The 7169-nt window shown below is 41.6% G+C and overlaps 1 pseudogene; it reads right to left on the minus strand.

Moving 5' to 3' along the window:
* Window positions 1–246: 246 nt before the first annotated feature.
* LOC123481450 lies at window positions 247–4364 on the minus strand (annotated as a pseudogene).
* Between the last annotated feature and the right edge of the window lie 2805 nt (window positions 4365–7169).

Consider the following 7169-nt stretch of genomic DNA (forward strand, 5'->3'; position numbering starts at 1 on the left):
CACTCCAAGAACGGCATCCTCCTCTCTCTCTTCTTCTTCTTTCACTGTAACTTCCTCATCTTCTTTCTTTACTGTGACATCCTCCTCTTCCTTCTCATCTTTCACAACAATGTTCAGCCACAGATCCTCTTTCCCCATCCAGCAGACCTCCTCTTCTTTAGCAGGAGGGGAGTATCTTAGTGAGCTCATGGTCGGGGATGTTAGCTAGTATGCTAGGATGGTAGTTAGCATTAGCCTAGTGTTACTTAGCCAGATAGGAGGATGTTAGCTAGCTTGTTAGCATTAGCCTAGTGTTACTTAGCCAGATAGGAGGATGTTAGCTAGTTAAGATGAGCTACTAGTCTAGTGTTAGGCTATTCTAGCTATTCAGCCAGCTGATTAGTAACTTACATATGAAATAAATGGGGTAACTATCTATACAACATGTATTTTCTTAAACACAGTGAGTAATATACACCGAAATAATCCCAAGAGCTATAATGTTTCGGCTATGTTGTCTAGCAAGCTACCAAAGTGGCTGACTAGCTGTTGTTGTTGTTGACGAAACTAGCTAGCATTTTTTATCAAAAACACAAGTCAGAACACAGCCTCTCTATTCTCTCATGGGATTTCAGGTCCTCTGACTGGGAAAATGTCTTTCCACAATGAGAGCAGTGGTATGTCTTCTCCTCCTGTGTTTTAGTATGTTGGTAGGGCTTTTCTCCTGTGTGTGTTCTCTCATGCTTTTTCAGGCCCCATGATCGGGTAAAACTCTTTTCACACTGGGAACATTGGTAGGGCTTTTCTCCTGTGTGTATTCTTTCATGCACTTTCAGGCTCCCTTGATGGGTAAAACTATTTTCACACTGGGAACATTGGTAGGGCTTTTCTCCTGTTTGTGTCCTCTCATGCTCATTCAGGCTCCCCTACCACATAAAACTCTTTCCACAGTGGGAACAGTGATAAGGCTTCTCTCCTGTGTGTGTTCTCTCATGCCCAACCAGGGCCCCTAACTGAGTAAAACTCTTTCCACAGTGGGAGCAGTGGTAAGGCCTTTCTCCTGTATGTATTCTCTCGTGCATTTTCAGACTCCCTAAATGAGTAAAACTCTTTTCACAGTGGGAGCATTGATGTCGTCTCTCTGGTTTGGCCGTCTCTGGGTCTGGTTCCCCTGAAGGACTCTTCCCGCTGTCAGAGTGAGAGTCTGGTCTCTCTCCTGCCAAAGACAGACATATCATTTAGCTAAACAGCGACCTGAATGAAACCTCCACATGCTAAAACCGTCTTCCTATGAGGTTTAATCCAGACTATATCCCACAATAGCCTGAGGTCAGTCTTCACAACATAATACAAAATAAACTTGAGATGTAGAGCTTCAAATCTAATCTTGCTCTCATGGAATGTCATGTTTAAAGGCTGATCAGAGCTCTATAATAATAGATAATGTCATGTTTATAGGCTGAGCAGAGCTCTATAATAATAGATAATGTCATGTTTATAGGCTGAGCAGAGCTCTATAATAATAGATAATGTCATGTTTATAGGCTGATCAGAGCTCTATAATAATAGATAATGTCATGTTTATAGGCTGAGCAGAGCTCTATAATAATAGATAATGTCATGTTTCTAGGCTGATCAGCGCTCTATAATAATAGATAATGTCATGTTTATAGGCTGATCAGAGCTCTATAATAATAGATAATGTCATGTTTATAGGCTGATCAGAGCTCTATAATAATAGATAATGTCATGTTTATAGGCTGATCAGAGCTCTATAATAATAGATAATGTCATGTTTATAGGCTGAGCAGAGCTCTATAATAATATATAATGTCATGTTTATAGGCTGAGCAGAGCTCTTTAATAATAGATAATGTCATGTTTATAGGCTGAGCAGAGCTCTATAATAATAGATAATGTCATGTTTATAGGCTGATCAGAGCTCTATAATAATAGATAATGTCATGTTTATAGGCTGATCAGAGCTCTATAATAATAGATAATGTCATGTTTTAGGCTGATCAGAGCTCTATAATAATAGATAATGTCATGTTTATAGGCTGAGCAGAGCTCTATAATAATAGATCATGTCATGTTTATAGGCTGATCAGAGCTCTATAATAATAGATAATGTCATGTTTATAGGCTGATCAGAGCTCTATAATAATAGATAATGTCATGTTTATAGGCTGATCAGAGCTCTATAATAATAGATAATGTCATGTTTATAGGCTGATCAGAGCTCTATAATAATAGATAATGTCATGTTTATTGGCTGATCAGAGCTCTATAATAATAGATAATGTCATGTTTATAGGCTGATCAGAGCTCTTTAATAATAGATCATGTCATGTTTATAGGCTGATCAGAGCTCTATAATAATAGATAATGTCATGTTTATTGGCTGATCAGAGCTCTATAATAATAGATAATGTCATGTTTATAGGCTGATCAGAGCTCTATAATAATAGATCATGTCTGTAGGCTGATCAGAGCTCTATAATAATAGATAATGTCATGTTATAGGCTGATAATAATACAGTGCATTCGGAAAGTATTCAGACACCTTGACTTTTTCCACATTTTGTTACAGCCTTATTTTAAAATGCAACTGAGCAATCGGGGAAGAAGGGCCTGATGGTCACTCTGACTGAGCTCCTCTGTGGAGATGGGAGATCCTTCCAGAAGGACAACCATCTCTGCAGCATTCCACTTATCAGGCCTTTGCGGTAGAGTGGCCAGACAGAAGCCACTCCTCAGTCAAAGGCACATGACAGCCCGCTTGGAGTTTGCCAAAAGGCACCTTAAGGACTCTCAGACCATGAGAAACAAGATGGAACTCTTTGGCCTGAATGCCAAGCGTCATGTCTGGAGGAAACCTGGCACCATTCCTACGGCGAAACTTGGTGGTGGCAGTATCATGCTGTGGGGATGTTTTTCAGCGGCAGGGACTGGGAGACTATCAGGATCGAGGGAAAGATGAACAGAGCAAAGTACAGAGAGATCCTTGATGAAAACCTTCTCTAGAGCGCTCAGGACCTCAGACTGGGGCAAAGGTTCACCTTCCAGCAGGACAACGACCCTGAGCACACAGCCAAGACAACGCAGGAGTGGCTTTGGGACAAGTCTCTGAATGTCCTTGAGTGGCCCAGCCAGAGCCCGGACTTGAACCCGATCTAATATCTCTGGAGAGACCTGAAAATAGCTGTGCAGCGACACTCCCCATCCAACCTGACAGAGCTTGAGAGGATCTGCAGAGAAGAATGGAGAAACTCCCCAAATACAGGTGTGCCAAGCATGTAGCGTCATACCCAAGAAGACTCGAGGCTGTAATCGCTGCCAAAGGTGCTTCAACAAAGTACTGAGTAAAGTGTCCACCAGGCTTTCACCTCATCAGCCTGGAAGCAGAGGCTACATACAGGGGAAGATCTCAATTGTATCCTCCTGGGTGCAGAAGAGGTGGATTTGGGGCTCAAAAACAACACTTATTTCCAGACAAGGTATTTAAGGTATTATTTTGGTTGCTTGTAACTTTTTATTTAAACCTTTTTTGGGAGTACATACCAGTGGGACAGCAGTACTGATCATAGTTGCTCAGCGAAACTCCATTCTTTGCTTAGTCCAGAACGTATTTTGACATTATTAAGCTTGAAAAGGAGGATCTCCATATTGAACGTCTCCTGTAAGCCCAGATTCTGGTTCAAACGGCTCCTTCAGTCCATTATTAGACTACTTAATATCGTTTTTACAATTTCTACATTAAAAAAGAACATAATCACATGTATCACTTCAGTTGAATGCCGTTTTAAAACCACGTCTCAGTTCAACAACAGTTAGTGATACTATTTTTAAGACAGCACTTACTGGTGTTAATTAGACCTTCAGTCTCTTCCGCCTCCTCCTTCAATGTGACAGTTATCTCTCCCTCCCTCTTCGCTCCAAAAACGGCATCCTCTTCTTTCACGGTAATATTCTCTTCTCTTTTCACTCTTAACGCTTCTTCCTCTTCTTTCACTGTAACGTCTTTCACTTCTTCTTTCACGGTAACTGCCTCACCCTCTACTTCTTGTTTTACTGTGACATCCTCCTCATCCTTCTCTTTCACGACAATGTTCAGCCAAAGACCCTCTTTCTCCGTCCTGCAGACCTCCTCTTGTTTAGCAGGAGGATAGTAGCTTAGTGAGCTCATGGTCGGAGATGTTAGCATTAGCTAGCTATAGCAACATAAATATTAAATTCAAGGGGTAACTAGCTAGCTATACGACATAAGGTGACAGGAGTGCTTTTAAAACACACTGGATAATATACACGAAAGCGTCTAAGAGCTTGAAGCTAACAAGCTACCGAGGTGTCTGACTAGCTGTTGTTGAAGAAGCGTTCCGTCCACTAGATTATACGTCACACTCTGACAGCATCGCCTGAAAGACGCACATCGCCATCTGCTGGCTGGAGTGGGTAACGCAGTTGAGTTTATTTATTATTGTTTATGTCCAATACTTATAAATATATTATTATCTCCTTTTGGAACCAATGGAATGGTACCTTTAAAAGGGGCAATCAGCAGCAAAAACAAGTTCCCCGCCACTGTTTTCGGTGAAAAGCTCAGGGACAACCCTGGAGAAATGTAACCACTCAAATTCATAGACAGATGCAAGGATTGACCATCCATGATATCACAATTATTGGTTTTAACCATGTTTTAAGGTTTTACAGTGTTTGTTTACATTGACTTTGTTTCCAAACATTGGTATAAAACAAGCTTATATTTTGGGTGCTGACGGGGTACGACAGTTGAACTAAGCTCATGAGGCATTTATAAATTATATTCTTCAAGAATGAAATGGGTATATATCATTCATTTATAAGTCCACAAATGGATGTAGCAACTGCAGATTGCCTCTTTTGGTATCAAGCTCACCTCAGATATTTGTAAGTATTTTATATTTTCCATAATGTGTGAGACCCAGGTGTGAACTGTAAAGAGTCTCCTGTGTTTTCTATGTCTGTGATGCAGGTTTTATGTGTATATGAAGCAATTGTGGCAATAAATCATTCAGGCACTTGTGAGTGCCAGTTGGTGTGTGTGTGTGTGTGTGTGTGAGTGATGTTGGGCTGAAGCTACTGACCCGGAAGTTGATGGAAAAGTTATTAATTTCCAGTGCAGCGTTGTAAGGCACTGCATCGCAGTGCTTGAGGCGTCACTACAGACCCGGGTTCGATCCCGGGGCTGTGTCGCAGCCGTCCGCGACCGGGAGACCCATGACGCGGCGCACAATTGGCCCAGCGTCGTCCGGATTAGGCCGGCCGGGATGTCCTTGTCCCATCGCGCTCTAGCGATTCCTGTGGCGGGCCAGGCGCATGCATGCTGACATGGTCGCCAGTTGTATGGCGTTTCCTCTGAAACATTGGTGCGGCTGGCTTCCGGGTTAAGCGAGCAGTGTGTCAAGAAGCAGTGCGGCTTGGCGGGGGGTCGTGTTTCGGAGGACGCATGGCTCTCGACCTTCGCCTCTCCCGAGTCCGTATGGGAGTTGCAGCGATGGGACAATACTGTTTAGTTTTTTTCTCCATTTAACTAAGTAGCAACAACAATATTATATTGAGATGTATAAAGAGAAGCATGTGTTGATTAGTGAACATTTTTAATGAGTGAGAATTTAAAACAAACTTAACATCTACTACACATCTGCATTTAGGCAATTTCTGATTCATTCAGTCAAACAGACAGATAATAACCATTTAGGTCTAACACGTACAGTGCCTTGCAAAATTATTCATCCCCGTTGGCGTTTTTCCTATTTTGTTGAATTACAACTTGTAATTTAAATGGATTTTTATTTGGATTTCATGTAATGGACATACACAAAATAGTCCAAATTGGTAAAGTGGAATGAAAAATATAACTTGTTTCAAATAATTATAACAAATAAATAACGGAAAAGTGGTGTGTGCATATGTATTCACCCCCTTTGCTATGAAGCCCCTAAATAAGATCTGGTGCAACCAATTACCTTCATAAGTCACATAATTAGTTAAATAAAGTCCACCTGTGTGCAATCTAAGTGTCACATGATCTGTCACATGATCTCAGTATATATACACCTGTTCTGAAAGGGCCCAGAGTCTGCAACACCACTAAGCAAGGGGCACCACCTAGCAAGCAGCACCATGAAGACCAAGGAGCTCTCCAAACAGGTCAGGGACAAAGTTGTGGAGAAGTACAGATCAGGGTTGGGTTATAAAAAAAATCTGAAACTTTGAACATCCCACGGAGCACCATTAAATCCGTTATTAAAAAATTGAAAGAATATGGCACCACAACAAACCTGCCAAGAGAGGGCCGCCCACCAAAACTCACGGACCAGGCAAGGAGGGCATTAATCAGAGAGGTAACAAAGAGACCAAAGATAACCCTGAAGGAGCTGCAAAGCTCCACAGCGGAGACTAGAGTATCTGTCCATAGGACCACTTTAAGCAGTACACTCCAAGAGCTGGGCTACGGAAGAGTGGCCAGAAAAAAGCCATTGCTTAAAGAAGAAAATAAGCAAACACGTTTGGTGTTCGCCAAAAGACATGTGGGAGACTCCCCAAACATATGGAAGAAGGTACTCTGGTCAGATGACACTAAAATTGAGGTTTTTGTCCATCAAGGAAAACGATATGTCTGGCGCAAACCCAACACCTCTCATCACCCCGAGAACACCATCCATTCATGTTTTTCATTGGCAGGGACTGGGAAACTGGTCAGAATTGAAGGAATGATGAATGGCGCTAAATACAGGGACATTCTTGAGGGAAACCTGTTTCAGTCTTCTAGAGATTTGAGACTGGGACGGAGGTTCACCTTCCAGCAGGACAATGACCCTAAGCATACTGCTAAAGCAACACTCGAGTGGTTTAAGGGGAAACATTTAAATGACTTGGAATGGCCTAGTCAAAGCCCAGACCTCAATCCAATCGAGAATCTTTTGTCTTATTTCTTGTTTGTTTCACCCCAAAACTTATTTTGCATCTTCAAAGTGGTAGGCATGTTGTGTAAGTCAAATGATAAACCCCCAAAATCAATTTGTATTCCAGGTTGTAAGGCAAAAAAAAAAGGAAAAATGCCAAGGGGGGGGTGAATACTTTCGCAAGCCACTGTAACAATACATAGATGTATATAATATAATAATATAATAATATATATATATACA

This window comes from Coregonus clupeaformis, chromosome 20, assembly GCF_020615455.1.
Source record: "Coregonus clupeaformis isolate EN_2021a chromosome 20, ASM2061545v1, whole genome shotgun sequence".
NCBI lineage: Eukaryota > Metazoa > Chordata > Actinopteri > Salmoniformes > Salmonidae > Coregonus > Coregonus clupeaformis.